Source organism: Canis lupus, chromosome 16 (genome assembly GCF_003254725.2).
Source record: "Canis lupus dingo isolate Sandy chromosome 16, ASM325472v2, whole genome shotgun sequence".
In the NCBI taxonomy this organism is placed as follows: domain Eukaryota; kingdom Metazoa; phylum Chordata; class Mammalia; order Carnivora; family Canidae; genus Canis; species Canis lupus.
The window spans coordinates 55,129,311-55,156,985 of NC_064258.1; the positions used below are offsets into that span (position 1 = coordinate 55,129,311).

The window sequence follows — 27,675 nt, forward strand, 5'->3', positions numbered from 1 at the left end:
TAGAGTTCTCTTTTCTTGGTATTCTCACCATCATTGATAGTACCTGACATACTAGTTTTTGTCTATTTTTTTGTCAAAAAAGTTTGCCTATTTTGGGGATATGTAGTCTTCACAGCTTCTTGCATTCCCATGATTAGTAAGGTGAGAACTAATATTTACATATTTTTTACCACTTTGATTCCTTCTGTTTAAATTATTTTTTTAATTTTATTGACCTGATGGAGAGTTTTGTTTTCTAGATACATACAAGACATTTTCCTCTCTTTAATAATATTTTTTTAACAATTGGAAAACCAGAATTTTCAAGACAGGTATAGTGTAAAAGGAAAGTGATAACCTCAAGCTAATATATTCAAGGCATATTATAATGGACATGGCACCAGGACCTATGAATTTCTGATCTGAATGTCAAAGTAGGCAATATCATCTGGTGACATGGGCTTGAAATCTGGGGGTTTTAGTTGGAGAGAGAGACTATGGTACATAAGTTGTAATGAAGAGTAAAGAATACACCTATTCATCACCATTCCCAGTGATTTGCAGAGAATTTGAAAGGAAGGGTCAGAGCCTAACAGTCATAGAAAAGATTCAGGTTTCATGTGGGACAAGAATATGGAAGGAGTCATCATAATAAATTGACGAGATGTGGGTTCCAGAAAGTGTAGAGAAAAATTTTCCATATTTGGAGAGAGAGAGAGAATATAGGTTTGTGCTAGTGCTATGTCAGGATGGTATCCATAAGAGCATGAGAAGCTGAGATTTTCAAGAAAGCCTAGGATTTGGGGATTTTTGTTGTTGTTGTTATTGATACAAATAGGCAAAAAAGGCATGGGAAGATGAGTTCTGGTCTCTTGAGATAATTTTTCTGAAAGTTTGAGTAGTGGGATAATTTGATACTGATGTAGGAAGGAGTTAGGGGCAGACAGGACTAGGCAGGGAAAGATAAGAAAGGTCCCAGAGTTAGACTCCTACCCATCCCAAGAAAACAGAGATAAGACAGTAAAAACAGAAAAAATAAACCTGGCTCCCTAGCTCCAAAATGTGAGGGAGTACCTCCCTTGAGTGGCTATTAAGTAATCACAGAAACCAGGCCACGAAGAAATATGTCATTAAGGGGTTATCAATAGTCCCTGCTCAAACCAAGATGCACAAGAATCTCAAGGCCATGGGCTACCTGACTAGGCTCACAGAAATCCCTGGTGTAGAGGAATATTATGTAACAGATAGTCACCAGAAAGCAGGGAACACCTTGTTTGGGCTCATGATATTTATAAGAACATCTTGTCAGTTATTATGATGGTTACCAGTCCACCATGTTTGTTCTAAATATCCACCTTGATATTGACAAGAAATTCACCAAGTTCCCTGATCAGTTTCCTATAAAAGACAGACCCTAAAAGCCCTCAGGGGCAACCCTGTCAGGACCCCTCTCACTCCTGAGAGCTCTCTGTTCTCTGCTTAATAAACTACCGCTTTGCCCACTCTCTGTCATCTCTGAGATTCATGCTTCGATTCCATGAGACAAGAACCAGGCTCTCTCATATCAATAGGGAGGAGGAAAATTTTCAGGAGTAAGGAGAATGCTGTGGATCCCTCCTTTCTAGATAATAGCAATACAAGACCCAATGGACGGTTTTGTGAAGACAACACAAGAGCTTAGCCCCCCTTCTTCATTCCTATTGTGAAAAAGGAAGTTACGAAACTAGATCCTAAGTGAAACACATTTATATACAAGAATTGTTGATAAAAAAGTATTACAAAGAGATTTTCTATAAATGATTACAGTGGAGAAGATATTGAGAACACCCTAGATATAATTTTGTTTACTAGATAGTTATGATCTGGGAACCAACCCAGGAAATAGTGCCTCAGGTTTGGTGCATTTTGGAGGTGCAACCAGTCCAAATATCTTTCAACCAATCACCCCACATCATTGTAAATCAAGCCAGTCTGGAGGATTGTTCTCTTCTGTTGACTTTTTGCCAAATGAAATAATGCACTGCAGGAATAAATCAGGTAATGCATATTTTCTCAGGATTAATAAAGCATGTAGTAGTATGTCCTGCTTTGTGTCACTGTTTATTTGGGGTGCAATATGAGGAAAAAATCTTACAAATACTATCAGTAATCAATTTTAAAGGTTTTCTTGTATCTAAAAAGAAAACTGATGGAGATCTTTCAACCAGCATACACACACGCACACAAACTGTAATAGACTAACAACATGATTTGGGTGGAATCTTACAAATCTGATGAAGACACCACCAGGGATATCTTTTCAGCACTTCTTGACTTTCAGGTAAGAAATAAAATTCCACTATTTTATGGATCTTCCATGTCATTAAAGCAAAGGCAAAAAGGCGGTGAATCAGGTGATTCTCTACCCAGTTAGAAAATGCAGGCAGCAGAAGCACAGTGGTTTGTGGTCTCGAAGAACAAGATGGAGCAAATATAAATCCCAGACTTCAGCTGCTTCAGTTAATTTAGAATTGCACTTTTCTGATGTTTTCTTTCTTCCTTCTCTCTTTTCTGTTTGTCTCATCTCCCTGTCTTAATCTCGTTCACAATTTACACACACACAAAGACGTATAAAGACACATGGAACTCATCACAGTTTTTGTAACTGTTCACAACACAGATGCTTTATAGATTTGGGTGCTAAACTAGGTAAAGTCACAGAAATCTATATGATCAAGGATACTTAATGAATTAAGCCTGGAAAGATAACAAGCAAAAGTATTTGGGTTTTCCAAAACATCCCAGAAAGAAATTTATTTTATTTCTCCTCTTTTTAAAATCTGTATAAAATCCATCAGTTTTCTTTTAAGTGGCACTCTGTCAGTGAGTTATGAATCCTTTATTAGAGTCCATTTTATGTCGAACCAATGGTAAATGTGGAAGATTGCTAATAGAGAAAAATTGATCAAAATATCTGAAATCTTAGGATCTAATTTGGTTAATATTTTTAATCAAATGGGGTATTAACTATAAGCCTTTTTGAACATAAAATTAAGACCATAAAACCAGTCTCTTATAATCTAGATTATGATAAAGTGTAAATGTGAGGGGTGTTAAATTTTACCTTTCATATAAAAATATACGAATATCATATATTTTATGTGGTTTAAAAACCCAGAAGGAACAGCATTACCTAGAAGCTACCAAAACGTATTTCGGGGATCCCTGGGTGGCGCAGCGGTTTGGCGCCTGCCTTTGGCCCAGGGAGCGATCCTGGAGACCCGGGATCGAATCCCACATTGGGCTCCCGGTGCATGGAGCCTGCTTCTCCCTCTGCCTGTGTCTCTGCCTCTCTCTCTCTCTCTCTCTATGTGTGTGTGTGACGGTCATAAAAAAAAAAAAACGTATTTCGAGGAAACAACAGAATTAATATTACCTCAGAATTTGCTAGACATCCAGCCTTGGGATCTAACCCAGCTGTACTGAATAAGATCTGCATTTTAATAAGATACCCAGGTGATTTGTTTTCACATTACCGTTTGAGAAGCACTGTCCTAGAACATGCAGAAGAACACCTGAATTGCATTAGAGAGAAATAAATGGAGTATTTCAATGATGCTTTCTAAGTATATCGTTACTTTCTTGTGTTTTAATGAAACTGAACAGTTGCTTTTTTTCTGTCAAGATCATATCCCTGAGAAACTATGATACTACTGACCTCATAGTACAAAATAACTTACAAAAGTGTCTAAGGAAAATGTGACTCAATTTGTTCTTATAACCATTCAGCCATATGCATGTTAACCAAACTGCCTCCCCCCTTATGAATAGAAAATGACAATCAAGATAAATTGTCACTTCCTCAGAATGAACACTAATAAAAGTTTCTTAAAAGTCTGACTTGGAAGAAGACTATACTTTCTAGGTCCTCAAAGTCTTTCTTGTAGTAATAACTCACCACACTGTCTTCATTTTTTTTTCTTTAAGCACACTATATTTAAATGGCTAGAAAGATTTAATTTAATCCTTAAAAACTTCGTGTACAAATTTTTAGAGAGAAATCAAGGTCCAGATAAAATGAGTAGAGTTGCTATATATTTGAAGGCTTGAAAATATTGATTGTTACAGTCAAATGTAGAGTGTATACACACACACACTGTAAGAGTAATATTCATTTCACTTATTTATTTCATTTATATTATGACCTATTAGGTAAGAGTACTGAAATCCAGTGATTTGAGGAATGTAGTTTCAATATTTCATTACCAATTATGTTAAAAAGATAATGGATATGGAGTATAAATATAAATATAGCTGTAACAGGCTCTTTTTACAATTTTAATGGTCCTTATCTAATTAACCATTTGCATTATATTTTCCTTATCTATATCACAACTCTGTAATTTATGAGAGTTTCTGTTATGCCAATAGAACAACTACCTAACAACTTTATCATGCCTCCCTAAACATTTTATGATGCCTTAATTCAATATCCCTGCTGTACCCAGTCATTGTCAGTAAAGGATGACATGCTACTTTATACCCTCTGATGAAATTTCAGACTAACAGAGCTTTGCCACATAGAGAAAAATAAAAGATGTCATTTCAAATTTAGGTGGCAGTATAAACCTTGGTTGAGGTTGGCAAGATCATGGCAAAGAAGGCTATTTGTCACAATAATCAGTAAAGTTAGGAGAAAAAGTTGTCTGTGCTATTAAAAACAAAAATAAAAACAAATAAAAATATCTGGCAGTATTTGTAATGAATTTATTGATATATTTATCTGGGATCTCTCTGAAAGCTTTGCTTCACATTCCCTAAAGTGCATACATTATCAGTTACTCTAGTGTTCTTAACTTTATACTCTCAGAAAAAATAATACTCTCAGGCTTATCTCTGATAATCAGTAAGATTTCAAAAAATTTTTTAAATTTTTATTTATTTATGATAGTCACAGAGAGAGAGAGAGAGAGAGAGAGAAAGAGAGGCAGAGACATAGGCAGAGGGAGAAGCAGGCTCCATGCACCGGGAGCCCGACGTGGGATTCGATCCCGGGTCTCCAGGATCGCGCCCTGGGCCAAAGGCAGGTGCCAAACTACTGCGCCACCCAGGGATCCCAGATTTCAAAATTTTTGTTCAAAATTTTAAACCATGATTATTTGAAGATATTTTTCATATATGGGAAAAACTTATAGCTGAAGTTTTAAAAATATATCTTTGATGATGTACCTTAAAGTTCAGTTAGAATTATTGCAATGACTTAAAAGCAAAGAAATGTTGATTTACAGTTATGCAATAGACATACCTCTTTTCTAAAATTTAAGTTATATAAGTTTATTATAGGCATTTACTTATTCACATTCAAGCTTATATTCTTATAAAATGGAAAATGTAGATTTAAAAAATAATCAAACAGAATTTTGAGTGATAAACTAAGCTCCAGTTTTCAAACTAAGATCTTAATTTAAATAAGCTGGTTTAGTAAGGTAAAATAGTGTTAAACTAATTATTCTAAAAATGTTGTTAGATGGCAGGTGTTAAAAATCACTTATTCTCTCAGTAGGAATTTTTTTAAAAGGTTGTATTTCAGAAGAAATAGTCATTACTAAATATGTATTTATATGTTGGAAAGGAAAAACTTACACATAGAAGACAGTTATTATGGGTTACATAGTATTCTTATAAACTTAGATGAACTAATTTATCTATAAGGGGTTTTTGGTTTATTTATTTCTATAATGTAAGTGAACACTAGATTATTTGCCTTCTGAAACTTGTCTAAGTAAGCAAGAATCACAGACACCTATATAGCAGTGTGATTTTACTTCACATCCAGCATGTTCCTACATCGCCTGGAAGCAAGGGTTTTGACAGAGTAAATGGAGTAGTAACTTTCTGAGAAAGAGAAAAATCGATGAATCTGTATTCAGCAGGAGCACCCTGCTGGTCTCAGCTGTCCAATGCTGAGCTATAAGTTTCCTTATTGATACACAGGGGCGACTCCATTTACTTTTTTAAAAAGTGCTCCCTCTAGATAACAATAAAAGAAAGATAATAAGTATCGATATTGTAGGAAGTTCCCTGTACAAGCTCTCTGGTAAACAGAAAAAAAATAGATCAAGTTCTTCTGGAGTTCAGTGTTTGTACAGAATGAGTTCAGGATGATACACTCAGTGCCGTAACTCTATTAGCCATATCTATGAAATTTTCCTGAGTGCCACTTTAAGTATATTGTGTTCTTTATTTCTGGCACTTACGGTTAACATAAAATCTGAATGTAGCCTTCCACAGTTTCATCTTACATTTTTTTTCCTACACAGATAGGTTAATACGTGATATAGCCAAGGCTGTATGAGATTAAAATAATTTCTACTTCAGCTTTAATAGAGGAAACAACATCATGTAGAAAATCTTTGGGGATATTTCTAGAGGGAAATAAGAACGTGCATATCAATTTTGATCCAGGTTTGCCACAATATCCCTACTCACAGAATAAATATTTATATAGTCACTATTAGAAGATAACACATAAAGAAGGTATCTCTAACTACTCCTATATCTCCACTTGCAGTCTTGGGCCATTCTATCTTCTCATTATTCTGTTGGGACTATGCATGTTATCCTTGCTCATCCCAGCTTTATTTGCAATGCCTCTTATCTCTTGCCAAGCATAGCTCTGATTTCTGCGCACCTTCCTATTTGGGCAAGACATTAAAGGTTCTTATCATTTCCATTTCAAAGTGATCTTAGGGAAGTAGAAGAACTCAGAGTTCAGCTCTTAACAGGATGATACCCTTTGAAATAACCATTCCAATATTGTCCTTGAAATAACATCTGTAGCTTGCCATCAATGTTTTCTTTTCCCAATTCTGCTGTGGCTTTTACTCCTGCTAAATCATATAAAAAATAACTAACAGTTTTTTGTTTCCTCTAGAATATGTCCGTTAAGCTAATTGAAGAATTGTCTTAATGTTGCCTGCAGGCATTCATAAATGTTATATAAAATGTACCATCATCATTTGCTAAATGACTGAGAGTACACAGGATTGGCAAAATAGCTTTGCAGTCACACATTGGCTTCATTTGATGTTTTCTAATCACACATTTTTTTTAACATTCTGCATTACTTTAATCTTTAATACCAAATCTACAAATGTGAATTCATGGAGACCCTCCACTATACTATGTTTTGGCAAATAATTATTGTTTTCAATGCCTAATAGCATTATGGGCTAAAAGATCACTATATTTTACCTGTTAGAAATTACAGTTTAATAGACAATGTGCATGAAAAGCAGCATTAATTTTTAGCAATTCTATTATTGTTCGATTAAACACTAAAACTTAAATTTTCAAATAAACACTTAGCTCTAGATTCCTCCTTCAATATAGCAAAAAATTAATAATATTGCAGGGACTTTTGGAACCAACTCTTTATTCAAGATATAAATCTCTCAAAAAGAATTTATTAAGAAATGTCTTTGCTAGGTGATTAAAAAGTAAATTAGAAAAATAAAAAAGCAAAATTATTTCAAGTGGACAATACCAATATTCTTGTCATCAAATGCCTATTCTCCTTTTCTTACTTAGAGATACAATTCCTGATATCTAGCATGACACCTAGCCACTTGTGCAATAGAGGTAAGTGGATTTGAAGGGAGGGATTATTGTCATTATCCCAAAATGAAAGCATCGATAGTTAAAGGACATTGTCCTTAGCCTGGAGTTTGGGGGATGGACGGGTGGGAGACAACAGAAACAATAAGCCAAAACAATAGCTATAAGAAAAATTCCCAATATTGTAAATAAAACGATCAACCTATAAAAGCATTTTTTTCTAATGGTCAACTAGTAAAAGGAACAAGAGCTAAGATATTATTAATGATTAACAGCAAACCAAAAGAGGAACTAAATAGCTGGAAAGTCTGGAGAAAGTGGCTGCAGCAAAGATGCTTGTCATTTATGCTTCGTGGCATTCAGATAATATTATACAAGGTCAAGATTCCACAAGCTACAAAACAAATGCAATATTAATAAAAATCCAGAAACCTTCTTAGGCAAATTGCTGAACCTTATAATATTTATGTATTTATAAATTTATGTATTTATAACATTTATAAACATGTGTATGTTATAGGATATCTTATACTAAAGATCTTGAAGGTGAATCAGGCTGTAAAAACAAAGAATGGGGGAAAGTCTTTCCCTGGGTGTTATGAAGACATTATTATAGTCATAGTAATAAAAATAGTGTGGAATTTTCACAAGAACAGACAATCTGACCCATCTGCAAAATGGGAAAATTCAGAGATAGAATCAACTATTGAATTAGGTACCATAAAGAAAGAGAGAAAAGATAGTCTAGTAAAAGAGAGAAAAACTGTCAAACCATTTGAAAAAAAATAATAATACTGCTTCCCTACCTAAAATGATATAATTTACAGAGAAAAAAATTAAATGTAGTAAATGTGTGATGAGATACTCAACATCATTGGTCATCAGGAACATTAACAATAAAACAATAATTAAGTATTATTCTCCTCCTGTTAGTTTGGGACAAATTGGGAAGCTCGTTGGTGTCAAGTGTTGGCCCTGCTCTAGTGAAATGGAAACCTTCTGCACTACTGTTTAGTTCTGTAGACTGATTATTCTAGAAAGCAATCTCTCTTATCTCATAGTTATGGAAATTCATAATTCATTTCATCATCATAATTTTCTACTAAGTTTTGCTATGGTCATGAACTGCCTTCGAATTTCAGTGGCTCACAGTAACAGACCTATCCTTTTAGGCTTCCTTCCTTTCTTGGATATGTACTACATACCTATATAAATTAATTATAAATTTTAAAGGAATTATTTATTTATGGGGCACCAGGGTAGCTCAGTTAAGTGTCTGCCTTCAGCTCAGGTCATGATCCCAGGGTCCTGGGATCCAGCCTATGCCAGGCTCCTTGCTCAGTACAGAGTCTGCTTCTTCTTCTGCCCCTCCTCCTACTCATGCTCTCTCTCTCTCTCTTTCTAAAATAAATCTATTTATTTATTTGAGAGAGAGAGCACAAGCAAGAAGTCCAGAGGAAGAGAGAGAGAGAGAATCTCACGCTTCACTCAGTGTACAGCCCAACGTGAGGCCTAATCTCATGACTCTAATATCATAACCTGAGCTGAAACCAAGAGTTAGATGCCTGACTGAGCCATCCGTGTGCCTCAAATTCTCACTTCTTAATTAGGGTTGTAAAATTACTACAATTTCCACTCTGATCTGTGTTTGATACATGCTTTATTTCATTTATTTTCTTCTAATTAGCAGTATCTTCTCCCCCACAAGTCATTTTTGAGTCTGTTTCACAAAATCATGTTTTTCACTTCATTAGCACTTTCCTAAATCACACCAACAAAAATTCAGGCCCAGAAGCTGTTACTAACCATTTTGTTTTTTCCTATTTCAATGTACCTTATAGGCTGCTCTTAATTTTGTTCTAATAGAAAGCAGATCTCACCATCTGACTCAAATACAGACCAACATGTGCTCAATGAAGTTAAAAGTATCTTGCCCAATAATCAAAGCACTTTATCCAATACTAAATTCACTTTTACATTTTTTTTGACTCACCAGCCAGATCTGGCTTTGAATTTCAGGTCTATAACTCACTAGATGTATACACTTGTAAAGTTACTTAATCTCACTTGTCCTCTGAAAATGAGAATAATAATATAACCTACTTTACACAATTGTATAAGAATTAATATATGTAAAGTGTTAATCGTATCTATCACAAAGCAAGTATTAAATGGATTATCTACCACTAATAATACATATTGCTAATATTATTATTCTATCCTATTATGTGCTGCAGCCAAATAAAGCATTTCTTCCCCCAGAACATCTCCTGAAAAGTCCTTTTCTTGTGTATTTGTCCATGGATATTCTTACAGATAATATCTTCATGTCCTTGTTTGCTTAACCATGATCTGACCTTTACTCAATGAGAACCTCTTCCCAGGAAAATTCTCAACACCTTGGGTCAGAAATAATCTCTACCTCCAAATTTCCCATTGAAAGCCACACATTTAATAGGACAATCATTTATCTGCTTTTTTTTTTTTTTTGTAGAGACCATATTTATTTGTGTCCCTCAGTAGAATGTAAATTTCTGTATTTGGAGAATATGTCATCAGTTTGATATTTTTAATTCCCAGTGTTTAGTACAGTGCTTTGAACAACATAAATGCTCAAAAAATACTTACTGATTTAAATTTCAATTATACAAATAAGATGTAGCAATTATCAATCTCAAATTAGTTTCAAACTTTCTTTATATCTTATTATAATGATGAAATGCTCCTATGTGTGTGTATTTGCAACCTTACCAATATTCTAAGAAATGTGATTTTTCCTATTATTAGTCATAATTTCAATATGCCACATTTTCCATTTTTACATGTCAGGTAGGTGACAGTTTCCTTCACTCATGACTCTTCCTTTACAATTCCTTTATCTCATATAGTGAATTATTCATAAATATGAAAATCTGATCAATAAAATTTAGTGCTAAAGTATGGTAAGAGGCAGTATTTTTCAATGTTCAAACTAGTAATAAAATGATTATTTCATAACCACCTAAAATGTAACCAAAAGTAGATTTCTTTCCCCAAACTTATAGGAAAAAAAATACATTGGCAGAAGAGTGTTAGTCTTACCAAAAAAACCTGTTTACATTTCCTTGTTCCTGTGTTTAAATGAGGTCCCTTAATTACTCTTGACAGTGGACATTTAGCCAACCTATTTGCTACTTTTGAGCCAAGGCAACTATATGAGTTAAGGACAAATGGGGCTAGGCAGGGCTAGGTAGGGGGCCATGAAAGTAGGCTCACAAAAATCCCCAAAATGCTGAGGTATAAGGAAACCAGAGATAAAGGAACAAGCCAGACCACCCTGCCCTAGGTGTGGGTGAGGAGGGTATCTTTTTATGACAGTCATCTGTGACCAACAAAGAATAACCAGACCCCAAAGAAGAAGTAAGGCATCAAAGACGTTATCACTAGTCCTTACTCAGTGGTGATATCAGTAGACAATGTTAAAAGATTTAAGTTCCCTGGTTGGCTTCCAGTAAAAGACCAACCCTACAAGCCCGCAGTGGCAACCCAGTAGGGACATCTCTCACTTCTGAGAACTTTCTCTGTGTTTACTAAACTTTTATTCCTTTACTCACTCTCCTTTGTCTGCAAGATTCATTCTTTGACTCTGTGAGATAAGAGCCAAGCTCTCCCGTCATAGATAGTTTGATTGTTTATAACTATTTTTTCCAAATTCTCTCATCTGAGTAGTTAATAGATGATAGAATTAGAACATCCAAACAGCCCAAATTTTAAAGAGTATCATGCTATAAAGGAGAGTCACTCAACTCTCATCTATCTCCCTACTTATCTATAACATTACATATTTTTTCTCAAATCATCAAGGTATGAAATACATACACACAAAGTTGTTCTTGGCTTAAGCACTAAGGTCTTCAGGGTTTATTTATTATTGCATTAACCCAGCCTATTCTGACTAATAATACTGACTTAAAAAAGGAAAGGACAAAAAGCCATTCACGGGCCCTTATTTTAAGGAATGAAAACACTGTAAATAAAATCTTTCCTTTTGTTCTAGCTATTTCTACTTGGTTGGTTAATAGAAAATATTTTTCATAAATAGTTACAGATTTCATTTGTATTCAGATATTTTTCTTTTTGTTGACGTTCATTTTTGGTAGTGAAGCCATCTTTTCCCAAAGCAGGTTCCACAAAGCATTAGGTCTATAGTATATGAAAAAAGAAATTTATAAGGCGAGAAATATACTACAGAATTAGCTAATTTAATTTATAAGGCATCTGTTAAGTTACAATTTTTATTTTCATAAATTAAGCTCAATTTTTTAAAAAAGAGTAATTTCTAAAATGACAGATCTCAATTAACCCTGATACCAACTGAAATATTTTTCCTCCAGCTTTTCACCTGACATGCCACTGCATTCGCAAAGATGTGAATATAAGCTCTTCCCCTCTCTGAGTTCAATCCATCTTAAAATTTTCCTACAATAAGAAGCACTGGTAAGCAATATGTACTTTACTAAAATTTGATAAAGTTGAAGAAGAGTGTATGTATCTCAGGCATCACATAGCAAAAATATTCTTTCCTCAAGAAACTTTTTCATCCATGATGCTATTGGTTTTCTATCTTTTCTTTTCTTGCATTTTTTGGATCTCCTCTGCCCTCCTTCAAACAGTCCTCAGCTTTTCATCCTTTCTTACTCAATGGATCAAATTTATCCTTTTTGTTGTACAGAGAATTTCAAAAAATTTCTCTAAAGTCTGGGTTCCAGCAGTATATACTGAGTGTAGGCCAAGTACTGAACAAATTGCTGCTTCTTTTTAAATGAGTGGCTCCCCACTCTAAAGAATGCTGAGAAATATAATATCCTCAATCTTGTTATTCTTAGATGGCCTGAACTCACCAACCAGTTTATTGGATTCTTTCACAACCTTAAATGTCAGTCTAAATGTTGCTTCTTTTTAAAATACACCTCTGAATCTTTACACCTTTCTCTGTCCATAAGGTTTCACTGTGCATCTCTCTAAATAGCAATTATTCTGCAGAGTGGCAAATATTTTTCTACTCCATTGGAAACTGAAAAGCCATCAAGTCAGTTAAGGGAATTTTCATCCTGTGAGATCATAAGAGAGGAAGGGAAAAAAAGTGGCTGCATTCAAAATTAAAGGAGGATCAAGCATATATCTATCTCTCTATATATACACATTTGTTTCTGTTATTGTTTTTTAGTGTTACTATTTTTGCCCTGTTCTTATTTTTGTCTTCCACTCTTTTCCTGTGTTTTGTGGTTTTAACTGGACAGTTACAGTTACATTTTTCTCCTTTTTTTATAGCATATCAATACTTGATTTGTTTGTTTTTAACATTTTTTCTCCTAGTTGCCCTGCAGTTTGCAATATACATTTACAACTAATCCATGACCACTTTGAAACAACGGTATGTCATTTAACAGATACTGTGAGTACTTTATAATAACACCACAATCCTAGTCCCCTCCTATTGTCTCTTGTCCTGTGTCTTTCAATTTACTTGTATATGGACATCCACAAGCATGTATATATTCATAATATATATATATATTAAAGCATGTATAATCAAATTCATTGTTGGTATTATTTTGAACAAACTGTTCTCGGTTAGATCAATTAACAATAGGAACAGTTTAAATTTTCCTTCCCTTACTTCGTTAATGCTCTCTCTTTATGTGGAAATTAGTTTCCAATCTGTATCATTTCTATTTACTCTAAAGAAACTCTCAAAATTTTGTGCACATCTACTGGCAACTAATTCCCTCAATTTTATTTGTCTAAAATAGCCTTTATTTCTCCTTCACTTTTGAAGCATAATTTTGTAGGGTACAAAATTCTATGTTGATGTTATTTTTCTCTCAATGTTTTAAATATGTAGTTCACTTTTTTCTTGCTTGCATAGTTTCTTAGAAGTAGGATGTAATTCTAAGTTCTGTTTTTCTATCGGTAAAGTGTTTTTCCTCAACTTCTGGTTTCTTTCAGGAGTTTATCTTTTGCTTTATTTTCCGGGTAGTTTGAAAATTATGTGCCCAGGTGTCATTTTTTAGCATTTATCCTACTAGTGTTCTCTGACTCAGAAAAGAAACAAACAACAATGAGCCACCACTTGAGTGAACTTCAAGGAAAACACTAACTTTAGGGGAAGGCCAAATTCACAACAGAGCAAAATGTTGAGAAGAATGTTCAAAGAAGACATTGAGGATCCGGGCAACTTCCAATTATAAGGGAACACTGAAGAGTCTTCAAGAGTGTGGGGGAGTAATAGGGAAGAGAAACTGATAGAAACCTGAAAAACTTATAAAACTTAGAGTCTGGGAGTTAAGATTGACCTGTGATTCCTATTGTCACTGATAGGAAGAAATTTAATTCCTAATCATCCTGGTGGGCTTGTTGCATAGAATTATGGAGAAACAGGGTGAAAGGATGGAGAGAAGAATGGGTATCTAAGATTTCTCTTAATCTCTGTTTAAAGAAACATGTAGGCTGGGGAAGGTAGGTTCTTATTTCAATCACATTGTTACTTTTTTGATCTGTGATGCTGATGCTCAGTGTCCTAGTTGGGATATGTATGTCTAGCAAGGATGAAGGGGTTATTCTACTCTGTTAGGAAGGGGCAAGTTGCACATAGGTCATAGGTCTTCTCTTAATTCCTATTGATGGAATTGAGCACCTTCAGGAAATAGGATGTTTTTCTGATGTTGAAACTTTTTATCCCCTAATAAAAGGAAAAGAAACCATAAGAAAATTTGGCCTCAGTCGTTTGTGTGAATGTCTTTCTTATACTCTTGTAAGTAGGTAGACATCCTGGAAACTATGATCTTACTCTAAGGATGTTGGCTCTGTTTGGGGACATCAAAAATGAATTGTCAATGTGTTGACTTTTTTTATTGCATGAATAGAGGGAAAAGTTAATTGGGTAATGGAAAAAATTATAGTTTTACTAAAATAACCAATTAATTGTTTAGAATTGAAATAAATGGAAAGAAAAAAACTACTTTTTCTATTCAACATTCTCATTCATAGGACAAGCAAGATTTTTTTAAGGCTTGAAATTCAATGTGAGTATAAGAAAAATTTATGCTTTATGCATATCTTTCCAAAAACTGACATTAAAATAAGCTCTACACCTACTGTTATTACAATAGGGCAGAAATGAAGTTTATCAGAAGTATTAGTGCCAAGGCTAGGCAAAGGAATATGAAAGAGTTGCAGAGATATTTGTAAAATGTATATTGAAGCAGTGCTGGTGAAGAATTTTACTGTTGGCTGAGATGAGCAAAGAATAAAGTATAAGGTGACACTAATTCACTGTATTATATTGAGAAGATGAATGATGTGGTTTAAAGAATTTTATCTCAGTTTAATTCAATAGTTCAGAATCACTCAGCATTAAATTCAGACTCCTGTTAAGACTATATATCAGGGTCTAAGTAATACAATTTTAACTTTGTTTTGATCTTCTCCAAACTTTCTCTCTTACTTCCCATGCTTTCTTGTTTTATCATTCCTGACATTAATCTTCACATATATGTTTTGTTTTATCTGTATCTTACACTTCCACAATGTAGGGCTTCTAAAATAACTCACTATCATTCTTATCAATTAAATTTCTAACTTAAATTTAGAAAAAAAATTAGTCGTCTAAATTTAACTTACAACTACTCTTCTCATTTTCAGCTTGTCTGGGAACTATGATAGATTAAATTATAGAAGAGTATGACTTTCACACTTGTGAACTTTCATAAAACTTGATAAAAATCAAGACAGTAATCCTGCCTGATGATACGGAATTAAAGAAAGAAATATTTCTTTTTTCATTATGAAATATGAAAAGTACTACCGACTCTTTCTCATGTGTTTCTCAAATATTTTTCTGGTCATATTTTTCATACATTAAAAGAAGCAGCAATAGTACCATCTCCCTGACACATGAGATATAGTTAAAATGCAATAAATACAAACAAAGCTAAAAGAGTTATATTTTAATTTTCTTTTTTTTAATACTTTATTTTTTTAATTTTTATTTATTTATGATAGTCACAGAGAGAGAGAGAGAGAGAGAGAGAGAGAGAGGCAGAGACACAGGCAGAGGGAGAAGCAGGCTCCATGCACCGGGAGCTCGATGTGGGATTTGATCCCGGGTCTCCAGGATCGCACCCTGGGCCAAAGACAGGCGCTAAACTTCTGCGCCACCCAGGGATCCCTATTTTAATTTTCATTTTAAGTTTAACACATTTAGTAATAAAAACAATGACAGAAAAATATATGCACATAGAGATATAGTTATATATGTGTACATAGAGCTATAATATGCATACCAGATATTATAACATGAAAAATACTTTCATGAAATATTACAATGGCCAGACAAAAAGAACTTCAGTCATTCCCTTTTTATGAAGTCACTAAACACAATAATTATCTAAGATATTCAAAATTTGAGGTAATTTTAATATTAATAAAACTTCATTGCAGTTTTGAATAAAGTTTTTGTTAAAATAAGCCAACAAAAATATTTTAAAGAGTTCCAAAATTACAGACTTGGAAACAGAATCAGGCTAGGTACCTGACATCCAGTGATAAAATAAAAATTAAGTGTTACACTCCTAAGTATAATAAAGTGATGTGTTTCAATTGCTCTCATGTGAATTCCCTACTGTCATGTAAAATTCCACCTCAGCATAGTTATTCAAATTGTAATGTTTACTGTATACAAAGATTATGTGCCTTCTATCAATGTCTTTAAAAATGAATAAAGAAAGAAAGAAAGATTAACAGGAACACAGAATGAAAACCATGCCATGTAAAGACTACTGTTGTTGTGGTAACAGAAACAGACACTGTATTGCTTAGCCTTGTTGTCAGTATAATCCATTCCAATGTGATGTGTGAAAGAGTCTCATAAAGGAGGAGAATGCACAGATTATATTGTGGTATCTTTACTAAGCAGTTTTTCAAAGAATAAACCCTTCATATGCATAACAATCTTTATCTGCTCTTGCAGGTTTGTAGTTTTTTGTATTTATCAATAGGTTTTCAAAAATACATGCACATTTATTGTTGACATTATACTATTTTATTCTTTCTAATACATATCACAGTAATTACGTGACACAGGGAAGCACAACAACATTTTATCTAGCTATTTTATCTAATTGTTATATCATCCATAATTGATTTTGTATTACATCTTGATATAGCAATCATTGATTTGAAATTTAGGAAGTATTATGAAATCTATTACTATCAAGAGAGTACAAGTAGTAGAAAACAACTTAAATAACAAAAATAAATGCATTTTTAGAGTTGATACCAAAAGCAAAGACAAGAAAACCAAAAATAAACAAGTGGAACTACACCAAACTAAAAATCCGCACAGCAAAAGAAACCATCAAAAACAAGAAATAGTAACCTATGGAGTGGAAGAAAATATTTATTAATGACGTATGTGATATGTGGTTACTATCCTAAGGAGAGAAAGAGCTCATATAACTCAATGACAACAACAACAACGATTCAAAAATGGTCAGAGGAATTGAATAAACATTTTTTCCAAAGAAGGGTCATAGACAATTAACAAGTATAGGAAAAGTGCTCAATACCACTTAATTATCAGAGAGCTGCAAAACAAAACCACAATGAGATGTGATCTCGTACTATTAGAATGACCTACATCAAAAATATAAGACATAATGTATTGACAAGGTTAAATGAAATGGAACCCTTATGCACTGTTGGTGGGAATGTGAACTGGTGCAGCCAGTATGGAAAACAGTATGGAGGTTCCTCAAAAAGTTAAAATTGGACTACCATATGACACAGCAATTCCATTTCTTGGTATATATCCAAAGGACACAAAGTCACTATGTCAAGGAGATATCTACAGCACTATGTATCCTGTAGCATTATTTAAATAACCAAGACATGGAAACAATCTAAGTGCCCATCAGTGAATAAATGGATAAAGAAAATGTAATATATCATGATAACATGGATGAATTTGAGAGCCATTATAATACATGAAATAAGTCAGGTTGTTGAGAAAGGACACTTATATATTATCTAACTTATATGTGGAATCTCAAAAAAAAAATCCTTCATAGAAATGTAAAACAAATTGTTGGTTTCCAAAGTCAAGGGCACTTGGAGGGAATGGGTAAAGGCGATCAGAAGATATAAACTGCTACTAATAAGATAAATAAATTCTGGCGATATAATGTACAACATCGTGACTAGGTTACTAATACTGTAATGCATATCGGAAAGTTGCTAAGAGAGTAGATCTTAAAAGTTTTTAGCTTCATTTGTATTGAAACTCTACTGTTTGGTATGTACACATCTCAATCATTATATCTTCCTGATTGGTCCTTTTATCCTCACTTTGTCTCTAGTAATTTTCTTTACTATCATCTGTATGTTTTCCTTTTGTTTTGTTTTTATTTATTTTCTTAACTTATCTCCCACCCCCACCTCCCTTCTGATAACATCAGTTTGCTTTCTATAGCCTGTTTCTTGGTTTGCCTCTTTTTTTGTTTGTTTTTTACTTTCCATGTACCCATGTCATTTAATTTGACTTTGATATGAATTTCTTATAAAGAGCACAGAGCTGGGGGGTGCCTGGATGGCTCAGTCAGTTGTGCACCTGACCCTTGTGTTTGGCTCAGGTCATGATCTCAGAGTCCTGCAATAGAGTCCAGCTTCACTCCATGTTCAGCAGGGAGTCTGCTTGAGATTCTCTTTCTCTGTCCCTCTTACGCTCAAATAAATCTTTGAAGAGGACAAAGTTGGGTCTTATTTTTTAATCCACTCTATCAGTCTTTCTTTTTTGGGGGAGGTATATTAGTATCACTTATATTTAATATAACTTCTGAGATGGTAAAGCTCTATCATTTTTTATTTTTTTTATTTTATTTTTTTTAAGATGTTATTTATTCATTCATGAGAGACAGAGAGAGAGAGGCAGAGACACAGGCAGAGGGAGCCCGATGTGGGACTCAATCCTGGGTCTCCAGGATCAGGCCCTGGGCTGAAGGCGGCGCTAAACCGCTGAGCCACCTGGGCTGCCCCTCTATCATTTTTTTAAAATGTTTCCTCTGTTTGTTGTCCCTTTGTTTTTTATCTTGCCTTCATGTGGGTCATTTGAACATATTTTTTTTCTTCTCTCTATATTTAATTATAGTGTTTATGAATGTATCTCTTACAGTTTTTAAAATCTTTTTTTAAACTTTTAATAAGGGCAGCCCAGGTGGCTCAGTGGCTTAGCACTGCCTTTAGCCCAGGGCGTGATCCTAGAGAACCTGGATGGAGTCCAACATCAGGCTCCCTGCATGGAGCCTGCTTCTCCATCTGCCTGTGTCTCTGCCTCTCTCTCTCTCTGTGTCTCTATGAATAAATAAATAAAATATTAAAAATAAACTCTCAATAAATAATTCAAGAGTTCTAAACCACATTTCTAAGTCATGCTTGCTAATATGGAGAAATAGTTCAATAACCTCAAGAAATTGAGAATCTAGTTCATAAAGGTTAGCTCATTCTTTTTTAAACCAATGGATTATTATTAAGCACATCCCTCATTTTTCAAATGAAATCTTACAGAAATGATGGTAGATACTTATAGTTACCCAGGACTCCTGCAGACCTCTGACTAAATGAAGAATAAGACATGACCCTTTCAGATATGTAAAGATAGCATCCATTTTCTTCTTTTATATGTAAAATTAAAAAAGCAATATGATGCAACTCTTTTCTTTAGTGGTATATAATAACTTTCTTTCCCATTCCTTTTCAGTTGCCTAATATTATCATCATACTGTAGATATTGATACCACTAAAATGTCAGCCACTAAATATTTTCTGAATAAAGACTCCTATTCATCCTTCTTCAATTGTTTCTACTGTCCTATAATTAATGGCAATGCTACTTCCAATCTGCTGTTTTGAATCACCACTGCTTTGCAGTTATACTACAAAGAATTTATAAGATACTTTAGAACATACAGGAAGAAAAAAATGCATTCTTAGGTAAATCCAAAAGTTGACATTTTCTGTAACTGCTGCTAAAACTATGGATAGCATCACACTTCAAAAGGGACTTTGGATTGTCCAGACATCTAACATCCTTAAGGAATTTATTCTCTATCTAAAAAATGATTAACCCACCAAGTCCAGCCATATGATTTAGAATGCTTACTACTGAATTACCAGAATTCTGCGTGAGTTATATACTGATAAAGCACATAAGAACATTTTAGGATTTGCTGATTCAATTACTCAGCAATCTCATAAAGGAATTAAGTTATTTCTATTGTGATATGTTGTATATTTTTTCCTAAAAATTTTATTTATTTAATTATTTATTTATTTAATTATTTATTTACTTATTTATGAGAGACAGAGAGAGAAAGTAATAGAGATGGAGAGTACAAGTGGGAGAGGGACAAGTAGACTCAACACTGAGCACAGAACTGGATGTGAGTTCATCCCATGACCTTGAAGTCATTACCTGAGTTCAAATCAAGAGTCAGATGCTTAACCAACAGAGCCACTTAGGCACCCCAGTATGTCATACTGATACTACCTTCCTTCACTATCATGAGATGGCCTCAGCAATTCCAAGTGCTGCATGAATACAGGATGATATCCACCCAATAAAAGGGGTGTTTCCCTCTATGCAAGGACTTGCTTTGGCATAGAAAACCTTTCCCAGAAGCCAACAAGCACACCCCTTAAATTCCAGAGGGTATATTGACAAATGTGTATATCTGCACACTAAACATTAGCAAGTAGAATAAGATCACCGATATCTTTTAGATGATTCAAGATTATTTGTATTGACATAGGGGGGCAAATACTTTCCCTAAGTAAATATAATGGTGATTGTCTCCATAACACTGAAGACTAATTAGCAAAATAATGAAAGATATGACTTTTGCTAGGCAACCAACAACAGGAAAATGTTGTCACATAACTTAAGGAAGCAACAGTTTGAAGAGGGAAATCGGATAACCAAATACAATGGTTCTGATATAAAGTGAGATTGAGAAATAAAAAGAAAATTGCGTTATCAATAGTAAGGTCATTCATGACCTTTGTAAAATACTTTTGGTGAAGTAGTGAGATCATGCAGACTTGGAAAGAATGGTTAGAATGTCTCAAAAACAACTCTCCTTTATTTTTTTATTTTATTTTTTTTACAACTCTCCTTTAAAATAAGATTATCCAAGGCTGAATATGCTTGACTATAACATCATATGTTTTAAGTCTGCAAAGAGGATGAAAAGATAAAGGAAATAGAGCTTAGTGATTTTAAATGAAAATATTCATGTCTTGACCTTAAATAGAAAGACTTAGTGTGGGCTTCTCATGAGCTACTCTAGTGGAGTTCAGGAAAATAACATAAAAATAATTCACTGAAGAGAAACCTGAGAAATAATGGTTGTTTTTGCTTTGGATGGAAATGCAATTTATATGGCATCCTGTGGAATTTGCTAATGTTTCACATTTATCCTAAAAGACAGATCCTTCTTCTACAAGACAACAGATGAATTCCCTTGAGGTTATTCAGCACTTTCTGTGTAGTGATACACAGAGAATACTTTAAGAACTGATGTGAGGGAGGGAGTTAGTTCTAGGGAAGGTCTAGTGTTGAATGGCATCTTAGATAAAAAGAAAGTAATTTAAGAAATGTTGTGAATATTCATAATATCCCATTAACACATATAATAATTTTCAGCTCTATAGCTAAGCATGCTGTTATCCCTCTTTTTAGCACAGTTAATATTTCATAAAATGTTCTGATACACTGCAGGGTTACCAACACTGTCTTTAATGTGACATTTTTCTTTGAAGGACTGAAACCAAGTGGTCTCTCCAGGGCATCATAAATCTTAGTTTTCATTTAGAATATAGAAACCATAAAGAACATAAAACAATATTTAAGCCTCAGAGAAGACCAATTTCCAATACAAAATGGGATTGTTATGACAGTAAAGGAATGAGCAGATGAGAATAGGAACACTCCAATTTACACAAGGCTGCCAGAAACAAAATAAGGGAGGCATAGGAGCCCCAGGGATGGTACATGATAAAGCAGTGACCAGAAAACTGAAATGGTCCACGTGGACTATTCCATTTTTCAGCCATCTGTAACAAAAGACTATAGAATATCAAGATTTAAATGATATTGCTAAAGACAGATGCTCAAATGATTTAAACATATATATTTTACATTTACATATATTCATTTATAGCATAAGAATAAAGTTAAGAATACCTTTTTTTAAGTAAATTTATAAAGAAACATGATCTGAGAAACTTTTAAGGTAAAATAATTGCATGGAATTAAGCCATAATACATTATAATTCCCTAATTACATACACCATCTTTAAACTTTTGAAGCCATTAAAGCATAGCAGGAATTTAATGGGATATCTAATTTTGTCTACATCTATTGCATGATTCATTTCTTAGAAGTTTTTGTGAGTCTACGTGTGGGTAGGAAACTTTCAGAGTGTTTATATCCCAACAGTATATTATTGTTCTATTTCTAAATATACCCTGGGGTTTGCAAAAATAATATAAATAGAGTTTCTACAAATATCAACGACTTCCATTAAAATGTTTAAAAAGAAGGTTTATTGTAAACTAATAGTACAAAGATATCACTGTATTTCATTTTGCTTTTACTGAAAATAAAAAATGTTAATGATTGACTTAAAATAATAGGTAGTCAATCATCTAATAAGCATTTATGATACATTCTTCTGAATGTTTTATTTATTTATTTTTAAAATTTTTTTTAATTTATTTATGATAGTCAGAGAGAGAGAGAGAGAGAGAGAGAGAGGCAGAGACACAGGCAGAGGGAGAAGCAGGCTCCATGCACCGGGAGCCTAGGAGCCTGACGTGGGATTCGATCCCGGGTCTCCAGGATCGCGCCCTGGGCCAAAGGCAGGCGCCAAACCGCTGCGCCACCCAGGGATCCCCTTCTGAATGTTTTAAATGCTTAACCCATGTTATTTTCACATTAAATTTATGAAATACAATTTTTAAAGTAATTTTATAGACTCGTTAACCAGATTTCTGACAGCTTACATCACTGAGTCCATTGAGTTGCTAAGACTTGACCCTAGGTATTCTGGCTACAAAACCTGTACCTATAATGAATATGTTATTTGGCAAACTTTCTTATGAATTGTTTTATTATATATACCAGTAAGTCAAGTTACTATCTTTATCTAAAATTAGTTTGTAGACTGAACTGGCATAATATGCAGAAAATGATATGAAAGTATTAATATGATACAATTTAGAGCTTTCCCACAAAAAAACTCTTGCTTCCTCTCATTATTTTTATTCTCAATACATTTTAAATGACTATTTCCCATTGCTTAAAATACTACAGTAAAAAATAAAAAAAAGATTTTATTTATTCATATGAGACCCAGAGAGAGGCAGAGACACAGGCAGCGGGAGAAGCAGGCTCCATCCAGGGAGCCTGATGTGGGACTCGATCCCAGGACCCCAGGATCATGACCTGAGCCAAAGGCATATGCTCAACCACTGAACCACCCTGGTGCCCAGTAAAATAAAAATTCTTATGGGTGGTAAATAGTTCATGCTGTAATTAATCACCTAATATTTTGTATGACGTTCCTAAAACATGGTCTGAGGACACCTGGAATCAGAACTACTATGTTTGACAATTATTTAAATACTTCTAGACATATATTGTATTTCTGCTAGTGAAGACTGAAATTAGTTATTAAACAAGCTTTCAAGTAATATATATGTAGAGTAAAATTTCAAAGTTGGACTAAATATGAATGAATTATACATTTTTTTTTGTTTTTTAATCCTAAAAGTAAGACTTGGGGTGAACATGAAAATATTGGATCTTGTATATTGTTGAGCTACAATGCTACTAAAAATGGGAAACCATATATATAGAAGATATGGTAAATGGTAATAAATTCTTGCATACTTTAAAATACCACTGAGTGATGTCAGTGACTGACTGTGGTTGATTTCAAATCATTAAATTTTTATATTTTTTTAAGATTTTATTTTTTTAAATATTTATTTATTTATGATAGTCACACACACACACAGAGAGAGAGAGGCAGAGACACAGGCTGAGGGAGAACCAGGCTCCATGCACGGGGAGCCCGATGTGGGATTCGATCCCCGGTCTCCAAGATCACGCCCTGGGCCAAAGGCGGGCGCCAAACCGCTGCGCCACCCAGGGATCCCGAATCATTACATTTTTGTTAGAATTAGATGTTCATAAAATATTGCAAAAGATCATCAATCATTTAAAGTATTCTAAAGTGTTGAGAATTTTTTTAGATTTCCTTTTACCAAAGACAGTTTATCTTAAACCACTTGAAAATAATCGAAAATCATGCTATTAAAGTTCATTTTAATAAAAGTATTTTTTTTTGTTTTTATAGAACTATTGTGTCCATTACTTTAAATGTCTACATGATTGATTGGAATTTTAAAATCTTTGACATATACAGTTTCTTATTTTAAATTATTGTTGGAAAGACAATTGCTTGTATTTTGAGAATTTTCAAAAGCCAAACCAAGGCTCACACATTTGAGTTGCTTAACATTACACACTGAAATAAGAAATTTCTATTTACAATAGTATAAAGTTGTATGGGAAGGAGGTAAAAGAAGTTAAAGAAAGAAGCAACAGATTTTAAAATTCCTTTTTTACTCAAATGATCCAATTTGAGCTGGAATACAACTCAAGCAATCTGTAGGGTGTCAGTAAGAAACAGAGCAGCAGATGAGTAGGAACTGACATTTGTGGCTTGGGAAAAAATTTGGCAAGGAGAGCAAAAAACAAGTAGTTACAGTGCTCTAAATGGCCATAAAAGTACAGTCTTCTGAAAAACATAGGGCAATTTAAATTCGTATTTTTATTTTCTTCCTCTATTAAGTGATACATATTTGGCAGTAGGGCTATAAGTGAGAAGTCAAAATATTCTTCCTAAAAACAATACAAGCAAGCATTTTATGAAGAATAGGAATGCAGAAAAGCATATTTTTATATTTGGTAGATATTTAAAATATTTAATGTAAATCTGCAATACTTGGAAAATACATCTCAGGTTCCATCCATAACAATCTTGCAAAAATCATAGGATTTTATTGTTCAAAACCTCCTGAGGTTTGCATAATTATCCCCTCAAAAGACAAAACCTATGAGAACAGTTGAATGTGTTGCCTTTATGCTGATCTCTATGAGTTACAATACCTAATAAATTATCAAGATGAACTAGGGATCAGAGATATTAAGTCTACACAGGGTCTATGGCCATTGATATAATTTCAGATCTTCAATTAAAATAAAAATTGACAATGCACAGATTCATTGCCAAAAACCAAGAGTCATATTGTCAGGTCAAAATCAAATGCTAGAGAATATATGCATTTATGGTAAAGAAATAAACAAAAAAAATGCTAATGCAAAATCCTTTTCTTCTGTGATATTAAGTCAGTCTTCTCTTTATGACTTTTAGAAATATCTTAAATGCAGTAAGCCCCATGATAATAATACCCCTTACCATAATAACCGATATTTGAATATAATGTGAATTTTTAATTGACTCATAGTGTCCAATAAAGTTCACATTTACAAGTTTTTTAAAAATTAATAAAGTAGCAGGGGAAGTGCCATGTAGAGCAATAGCTGGTCCTCAACAAATACTTGTTAATTGACAGGCTGAATGAATGAATAGACTGGCCTTCCTCATTTATTGGTAATTATTGCTACAGATTCCCATATTATTAGAAGGGCATGTATTGGTTCCGGTTTTAATTTGCATATATATATATTTTTAATTAAGTATAGTTTGCATCAGAGCATAGTTTTCATCCTACTGGGCCTTATGGTTTCTGTTTGGTAGGACTCTACACTGCTACAGGCATTTAAAAAATATTACCTAGGGCACTTGGGTGGCTCAGTCAGTTAAGCGTCTCCCTTTGGTTCAGGTCTCCGGTCCTGGGATTGAGCCTCACATTGGGTTCCCATGGAGTTTGCCTCTCCTTCTGTCCTTCTTCCTGGCTCATTCTCTCTCTCTCTCTCTCTCTCAAAAATTAATAAAATCTTAAAAAAGTTTTGACTGAATCCCTACTATGCATAAAGTAGAATTATTTATTGCTAGTTTGGAAAAAAAATCTCCATACTTAGCTCCAGGGATGACTGGAGATTCTGGTGTCAATTCTTGACAAGATAAGGAGGAATGAGTCAAATAATGATTTTTGAAACATTCTTTAGTTTGACCCCTCCTTGGGTAGGGCCGACTTGTTTACTGGTGGCTTTTACCTGGTATAATCTGAGAGGCAGCTTGACTTGGCTACATAACCTGAGGAAAAAGGCCCCATGGAAAACTTCCGTGGAAGTTCTCCTAAAATGAAGATTTCTTGCACGTATCTTGGTGGTTCATACTCCAAAGACCAAGTACATTCTATATAATTGAGAAAAATCCCAGGTATATATATGTTCACTGCTTGGTTGGGTCTTCAGAAGCCTTTAAAAGTCTTACATGAAAATGTTCTGTGGCATTTTGAGAGTACTTTCAATTGCTGAAAATGTATAAACTTTGCAGTCAATTATGAAATGAATTGATGGAAATTCCATATTGTACAGGTAGGTATTACACTGTCATGGCGTGCACAGTACCCTCTTTATAGCTCATTCTTTTTTCTTTACAGATAATCTCAATCTTCTCTCATACTTCCAGGTACCATACATTAGCCTTTTTCAAAAGCAAGCTAATAAAATAGTACTTTAAGCTGTTCTATATTTTGTTTCAAGTGTTTAATTCTTTCATAATTTGTGGTGTGACAAAAATGTTCAGGAAACTAAATATTTTGTGCAGAATAGCAAGATAACATGAAAAATATCTCAGAAAAGACTATTAAACATGGCTCACACCTTACTTAAAACATACTATAAGCATCTTTTGCCTCTAAAAATGATTTAGGTTCAGTGATTTCTTTAATGGAGACTCAGATTTGATCATGATTATTGGAAATAAATTTAGGACTAGGATATAGGTATTTATAGTTGTATTTTGTGATTATAGCTGAGATCTCAGTTAATGCCTGGGAAATTCATATTTATTTACAGAAAGGGACACAGGACTTTGAGGACATTCTATTTTCTTTATTTCAATTAATATTGACTCTAATACACTAATAAACTGTTAAACACCATGGTCCATACTTTTTCAAATATTATGTTAATTTTTATTAGAGTAATAGAAGTGTATCTTATAAAAAACTAGTGCTGAAGTTTAAAATGTTGGCAATCCTATTGATATCTACAGTTATCATTCTATATAAAAATGTTTATATCATTTTTGATTGATCAATTTTTATGACTAAATAAATCCTTTAATAGAAAAACATGGTTTTAAAAAATCCACTGCTATCTTTCTACCAGTAAATATGATTCTTTAAAGTTAAATCCTCAGTTAATAATATTATCATTATAATAATGCTTAATGATGAGTCAAAAATACCATCATGATTCCTTTTTTGAAAACATTTGTATTATCTGAACTTAATAACTGAATTTTATTTTACATTTTCATAAATTTCTATAAGCTTATTATAAATTTCTATTCTCAAAATTTTATACAGATCTTTAAAATGCTAAACAAAATATTTCTTTCCAAATACTCCAACTCAGCCTACACTTTCATATTTTTCTTGTAGAAATATCTTCCAAATGGGATGCCTGGGTGGCTCAGCAGTTCAGCATCTGCCTTTGACTCAGAGCGTGATCCCAAAGTCCCGGGATCGGGATCAAGTCTCGCATCAAGCTCCCTGCAGGGAGCCTGCTTCTCCCTCTGCCTGTGTGTCTGCCTTTCTCTCTGTGTGTTTCTCATGAATAAATAAATAAAATCTTAAAAAAAGGAAATATCTTCCAAAGCATCCAAATTTCTGTTAAAATGGTCAAATTGATCTTTAAGCCTACTGCATATGTATTATAATGTTCCCAATGTCTGTTGATGTATATGACCTACTCTAGGCTTAATAACCATCAGTAGATACTTCGATAGTGAAACTGTAAT

General features: G+C 33.7%; 2 protein-coding genes and 1 long non-coding RNA gene across 5 annotated transcripts in view; 2 read left to right on the forward strand and 1 right to left on the reverse strand.

Annotated features, from left to right (window-relative positions):
• LOC118351007 (uncharacterized) lies at positions 1–27,521 on the forward strand. Of its 2 annotated transcripts, none has more exons than XR_007402700.1 (4): positions 1–2,299; positions 7,549–7,599; positions 26,309–26,337; positions 27,317–27,521. It is a non-coding gene; the product is annotated as an uncharacterized LOC118351007 (long non-coding RNA). The 2 variants fall into 2 exon arrangements; XR_004805743.2 differs by lacking the exons at positions 26,309–26,337; positions 27,317–27,521 and adding exons at positions 11,949–12,051; positions 12,931–13,446.
• LOC112676069 (uncharacterized) overlaps positions 1–27,675 on the reverse strand; it is a 446,166-nt gene that overhangs the window by 11,342 nt on the left and 407,149 nt on the right. The gene's annotated exons all lie outside the window — the stretch shown is intronic.
• LOC112666841 (ral guanine nucleotide dissociation stimulator-like) overlaps positions 1–27,675 on the forward strand; it is a 471,056-nt gene that overhangs the window by 7,832 nt on the left and 435,549 nt on the right. The gene's annotated exons all lie outside the window — the stretch shown is intronic.